General features: G+C 36.4%; 1 non-coding gene across 1 annotated transcript; it reads left to right on the plus strand.

The window, feature by feature from the left end:
• Positions 1-4,473: 4,473 nt before the first annotated feature.
• On the plus strand, positions 4,474-4,545 carry TRNAC-ACA (transfer RNA cysteine (anticodon ACA)). The gene has a single exon. It is a non-coding gene; the product is annotated as a tRNA-Cys (tRNA).
• Positions 4,546-7,078: the final 2,533 nt, after the last annotated feature.

The following is a 7,078-nucleotide window of genomic DNA, read 5'->3' on the forward strand; positions in this document are numbered from 1 at the left end:
AATACTAACAGACAAATAGAAAACTGACAATAATGTGATTATAGTAGGAAAATTTAACACGCCACTGACACTAAAGGACAGGCCATCCAGACAGAAAATCCATAAGGCAACAGTAGTCGTAAATGACACAGTCATACATGTAAAATAGATGTAATGTCATATATATACATATGATATACACACATATATGTCATACATAAATATATGACATGTATATATGACATTACATCTATTTTTAAAAAGCAGAATACATAATCTTTTCATGTTCACATGGAATGTTCTCCAAGATAGATCACATACTAGGTTGCAAAACAAGCCTCAACAAATTTAAAGATAGAAATTGTATCAAGCATTACTTCCAAACATGACAGTATGAAACTAGAAATCAATTACAGAAAGAAAAGTGAGAAAAGAGCCAACATGTGGAGACTAAAAAATATGTTACTGAAAAAGCAACAGTCAATGATGAAATCAAGCAAGAAATCAGAAAATGAAAATTGAAGCACAACTTTCCAAAATCTGTGGGATGCAGCAAAATTAGTTCTAAGAGGGAAGTTCATAGTGATACAGACCTTCTTTAAGAAACAAGAAAAATCTCAAATACACAACCTAACCTACCACCTAAAAGAATTTTAAAAGGAAGAACAAACAAACCCCAAAGTCAGCAGAAGGAAGGAGATTATAAAGCTCAGAGAAGAAATACATACAATAGATTTTTTTTAATTGATAAAACCAAGAGCTAGTTTTTTTTAAAAGGATAAACAAAATCAATAAACTTCTAGCCAGCCCATCAAGAAGAAAAGAGAGCTTCCAAATAAATAAAATGAGAAAAGAAAGAGAAGAAATAACAATTGATATTACAGAGATAGAAAAAAATCATAAGAGGATACTAGGAACAATTATATGCCAACAAAGACTTAATAAGATAAAGACAACATTTCTTCTCAAGCCAGTCCATAGGTTTAATGAAATTCCTATCAAAACCTCAGCAGGATATTTTGTAGAAATAGACAAGCTGATTCTAAGTTAATGTGGAAAGGCATTAGAATATAAAAAATAATTTTGAACAAAGAATGAAGTTTGAGGAATAAGACAATCTGATTTTAAGAATGACTATGCATAGTTTCTCAATTTCAGTACCATTGACATTTAGACCAATTGACATTTAGCAACAGCATCACCACCTCCAATTGTGACAATCAAAATATCTTCAGCTATTGCTAAATATCTTTTAGGGGCAATATTATTTCCCACTGAGAAACACTTGGTATAGTAATGACAGTATGGTACTGGCAAATATATAGACATATAAATCAATGAAGCAGAATAGAAATTTGATAAACTGAGAAACAGATCCACACAAATATGGGCATTTGATTTTAACAACAGTGCAAAACAATTAAATGAGAGGACAATATTTTCAACAAATGTTGTTGGACCAATTAGACATCTATGTGCAAAAAGAAAATTGAACCTGGAATTGAACTACTTACCTTATACAATATTTAAGTTAATAGAGATTATAAATCTAAATATCAATACAAAATTATAAAGAGGAGAAAACATAGAACAAATTGTTGCTTGAATTAGGCAAAGAGTTCTTAGGTATAACAGCAAAAGCATCATTTGATAAATGAAAATGGGGTCAATTGGACTTTATTGAAATTTAAAAGTTTTTCTTTGTGAGGGACATGATTAAGAGAAAAGACAGAACAGACTGAGGGAAAACATACAAATCATATATTTAACAAAAGGCTTGCATAAAGAGTATATTTTTTAAACCTACAAAATTCAATACTAAAACAAACAAAAATTTTAGAAACGAGCAAGAGACTTGAACAGACACTTCAATGGACAATACATAGAAGACAAATAAGAATGTGAAAAGAGAAACAACATCACTGTGTGCTTAGTTATTCAGTCCTATCCGACTCTTTGTGACCCCATGGATTGTAGCCCACCAGGCTCCTCTGTCAATGGGGATTCTCCAGGCAAGAATACTGGAGTGGGTTCCATGCCCTCCTCCAGGGGACTTTCCCAACCCAGGGATTGAACCCAGGTCTCTCACATTGCAGGCAGATTCTTTACCATTTGAGCTACCAGGGAAGCCCATGAATACTAGAGTGGGTAGCCTATCCCTTCTCCAAGGGATCTTCCCGACCCAGGAATCCAACCAGGGTCTCTTGCATTGCAGGTGTATTTTTATCAGCTGAGCTATCAGGGAAACCCATACAACATCATTACAGTGTGTTAGTGACTCAGTCGTGTCCAACTCTTTGCAACCCCATGGACTGTAGCCCGCCAGGCTCCTCTGACCATGGGATTTTCCAGGCAAGAATACTGGAGTGGGTTGCCATTTACTTCTCCAGTACAACATCATTAGCTAAATGTAAACTAAAACTGTTATGAGCTACTACTACTTGCCTATTAGAATGTCAAAGATGTGGAGAAAATGGATCTTTCATACATTGTATGATAGAGATTTCTGTGGTGATGGAATAGTTTATCTTGACTGCCATGGTTGTTACAGAAATTTATACATGTGATAAAATAGATATAACTGTACACATTTTTCCCTTCTATTTGCCATGAAGTGATGAGACTGGGAGCCATGATCTTAGTGTTTTTTAATATTGAGTTTTAAGCTGGCCTTTTCACTCTCTTCTTTCACTCTCATCAAGAGTCTTTTTCATTCCTCTTTGCTTTCTGCCATTAGAGTTGTGTCATCTGCATATCTGAGGTTGTTGGTATTTCTCCTAGATATCTTTATTCCAGCTTGTAACTCATCCAGCCTGGCATGTCTCATGATGTGCTCTGCATATAAGTTAAATAAACAAGGTGACAATATAAAGCCTTGTCATACTCCTTTCTCAATTTTGAACCAATCAGTTGTTCCAAATAAAATTCTAACTGTTGCTTTGTGACCTGCATATAGGTTTCTCAGAAGACAGGTAAGACCATATTATGTCTGGTATTCCCATCTCTTTAAGAGTTTCCCACAGTTTTTTATGATCCATACAGTGAAAGACATTAGCGTAGTCAATGAAGCAGAAGTAGATGTTTTTCTGGAATTCCCTTGCTTTCTCTATGAACCAGCAAATACTGGCAATTTGATCTCTGGTTCCTCTGCCTTTAAGTTCTCAATTCAAATACTGCTGAAGCCTAGCTTGAAGGATTTAAGCATAACCTTATTAGCATGGAAAGTGAGCACAATTGTCCAGTAGTTTGAACATTCTCTAGTACTGCCCTTCTTGGGAACTGGGATAAAGATTGATGTTTTCCAGTCCTGTGGCCACTGCTAGGTTTTCCAAATTTGCTGACACATTGAGTGCAGCACTTTAATAACATCATTTTTTTAGGATTTTAAATAGATCAACTGGAATTCCATCACCCTCACTAGCTTTATTGGCAGCAATGCTTCCTAAATTCTACTTGACTTCACACTCCAGGATGCCTGGCTTTATGTGAGTGATCACACCATCGTGGTTATCCAGGTCATTAAGATCTTTTTCATACAGTTCTTCTATGTATTCTTGCCATCTCTTCTTTATCTCTCTGCTTCTATTAGGTCTTTACTCTTTCTGTTCTTTACTGTGCCCATTTTTGCATGAAATATTCCTTTGATATTTCCAGTTTTCTTGAAGAGATCTCCAGTCTTTCCCCTTCTGTTGTTTTCCTCTATTTCTTTGCATTGTTCATTGAAGAATGCCTTCTTGTCTCTCCTTGATATTCTGTGGAATTCTGCATACCATATGCTAGAGAGATTATGGAGCAACTGAAAATCTCATACATTGCTGATAGGAATGCAAATGGTAAAAACAATGTAGGATATGATTTGGAGATTTCTTATAAAGTTAAACATAAGTTTGCTCTATGACCAGCAATCACTTTTGTGTATACTTACCCTTGACAAACAAGTTTATAGCTAAACATAAGCCCGTATATGAATGTTTCTACCTGCTCTGTAAAATCTTCACAATTCTGAAAACAAGTCAAATGTCCTTAAACAGGTAAATGGATTAAAAAATCTTAGGTACAGCCAATAAATGGAACATGCTTCAGCAGTAAAAAGAAGTGAACTATTGATGGATGTGATAATTTGGATGAATCTCAAAAGCATGCTTAGTCAAAGAAGCCAGTTTCAACGAGTTACATAATGTATTGTTCTAGTTATATGATATTCTCAAAAAGATAAATGTATAATAATGTAGAACACATTGTGATTATTGTCAGGACAAGGACAGGGGACAGGGAGTGACTATAAGGCAGTGGTACGTCATGATGGGAGATTGTTTTTCTTCTCCCCAGGGAACATTTATTTGGTAATGACTCCAGACAATTTTGATTGTCACTAATGGAGGAGGGGTGCTACTGGCACCTTGTGGGCATAGGTCAGGGGTGCTTCTAAGCATCCTACAATGCACAGAAAAACTCCCCACAACAAAGAATTATCCAGCCCAATATCAATGGGCTTCCCTGCTGGCTCAGACGGTAAAGCTTCTGCCTACAATGCAGGAGACCCAAGTTCGATCCTTGGGTTGGAAAGATTCCCCTGGAGAAGGAAATGGCAACCCACTCTAGTATTCTTGCCTGTAAAATCCCATGGACAGAGGAGCCTGGTAGGTTACAGTCCATGGGGTCACAAAGAGTTGGACACGACTGAGCAGCTTCACATATATCAATAGAGCCAAGACTGAGAAATTCTGCTATGAAGAGATGGCACAAGGGAGTTATAGAAATGATAGAATGGCTCTCTATCTTGACTATGACAGTGGTTACACAAATGAGTACAAGTGTCAAAATTCACAGGACCCAGGGAAGAGTTCGATTTCAATGTAAGACAATTTTAAAAATAAAATGAATTAAAAATGTTATACCACCTTTGTAGCCCCAAATAAAGCAGATGGGAGCTATTTAATGTTGGTCTAAATATATAATAGCAATAATCAGAGGAGCAAGCCAGAAGGTACAGAATGCTGTCAAAGCATGCACAATGTTCTACAGCCCAAGCGCAAGATTGTTATGCACAATAAGTTAAGAAACATTGAACACCAGCATGTTTGGTGTTCCTTTCTACTTGAATGACTATTTGTCATTTCTTGTAGGTCATTTCTTGTGGTAATGAACTCCCTCAGCTTTTGCTTAATATGAGAAAATCTTAATTTGTCCTTCATTTTTGAAGAATGGATTTGCTGTATATAGTATTCTTGGTTGATAATTTTTCCTTTCAGCACTTTGAATGTATTAACCCACTTCCTTCTGGATTCCAAGGCTTCTGTTGAGATTTCCACTGATAATTTTTAGAAGCTTCTTTGTATGTAATGAGTCAGTTTTTTTTCTTGCTGCTTTTTATATTCTCTCTTTGTCTTTGAATTTTGACAACTTAATTATAATATACCTTAATTGGATCTTTTTTAGTTTACCTTACTTAGTTCACTTAGCTTCTTGTATTAGGATATCCATGTCTTTCCTGAGATTTAAAAAGTTTTTGGCTAATTTTTTTTTTTTTTAAGTTCTCGGTTCCTTTTTCTTTCTCTTCTGCTGGGATTCACATAATGCATATACTGGTCCATTCAACAGTTTCTCATAACAGTTGAGGCTCTATTTTTGAGATTGTATCCACTTTTCTTCAGTCTTTTTTCTTTTGTTCTTCTGACTCAGTAATTTAAATAACCTGTCATCACTGATTTTTTTTCTTCTACCTGATCAGATCTGCTGTTGGATCCCTCTAGTGAATTTTTCAATTCAGTTATATTTTTCTGCTCTAAATTTTCTGCTTGGTTCTTTTTAATAATTTTAACTTCCTTATTGATACTCTCATTTTGTTGATATCATTTTTCTGATTTTGTTTCACTGTCTGGGTTCTCTTTTACCTAATTGAGTATCTTTTTAAAAAATTATTTCATTTTTGGCTGTGCTGGGTCTTTGTTGCTTTGCGTGGGCTTTATCTAGTTACACTGAGCAGGAGTTACTCATTGTTGTGCTCAGTCTTCTCACTGCAGTGGTTTCTCTTGTGGAGCACAGGCTCTAGACAGTCGGGCTTCAGTAGTTGTGGCACATGGGCTCAGTGGTTGTGGCTCACTGGCTCAGTTGCTTTGCAGCGTGTGGCATCTTCCTGGACCAGGGATTGAACCTGTGTCCCCTGAATTGGCAGGTAGATTCTAATCCACTGCGCCACCAGGGAAGTCCCATTGAATATCTTTTAAAAAGTTGTTTTAAATTTAAGTCAGGTAAGTCAGAGGCCTGCATTTCTTTAGGTTGATTTCTAGAGACTTTGTTCCTTTGAATGAGCCATCTTTTTCTATTTCTTTGACTGCTTTGTGATATTTTGTTGAGATTTTGACATTTGAAAAAATAGCCACCTCTCCAAACCTTCATGGACTGGCTTTGTGGAGGGAAAGAACTTCATTGGCCAGCTTATTTTAAAGGCACAGTATTCTCTTAAGCCTTTTCTGATTTTTTTTTTTTTTACTGGGCTTGTGTTTTAGTTTTATTTCAGTTCTTGGTGTATAAGCTGCTTTTAAATGGTCTGATTTCCTTAAGAGTCTTACCCCTACTTCTTTTCAGAAGCCAGTTTTCTATTGCATTCCTCTACCCTCTGGCATCTGTGTGTCTGCAGATATCCTGAGCTCTGTTATCAGTAACCTCAGATATGCAGATGACACCACCCTTATGGCAGAAAATGAAGAGGAACTAAAAAGCCTCTTGATGAAAGTGAAAGAGGAGAGCGAAAAAGTTGACTTAAAGCTCGACATTCAGAAAACAAAGATCATGGCATCCGGTCCCATCACTTCATGGGAAATAGATGGGGAAACAGTGGAAACAGTGTCAGACTTTATTTTTGGGGGGCTCCAAAATCACTGCAGATGGTGACTGCAGCCATGACATTAAAAGACACTTACTCCTTGGAAGAAAAGTTACGACCAACCTAGATAGCATATTCAAAAGCAGAGACATTACTTTGCTGACTAAGGTCCATCTAGTCAAGGCTATGGTTTTTCCAGTGGTCATGTATGGATGTGAGAGTTGGACTGTGAAGAAAGCTGAGCGCCGAAGAATTGATGCTTTTGAACTGTGG

This window comes from Capricornis sumatraensis, chromosome X (genome assembly GCF_032405125.1).
Source record: "Capricornis sumatraensis isolate serow.1 chromosome X, serow.2, whole genome shotgun sequence".
NCBI lineage: Eukaryota > Metazoa > Chordata > Mammalia > Artiodactyla > Bovidae > Capricornis > Capricornis sumatraensis.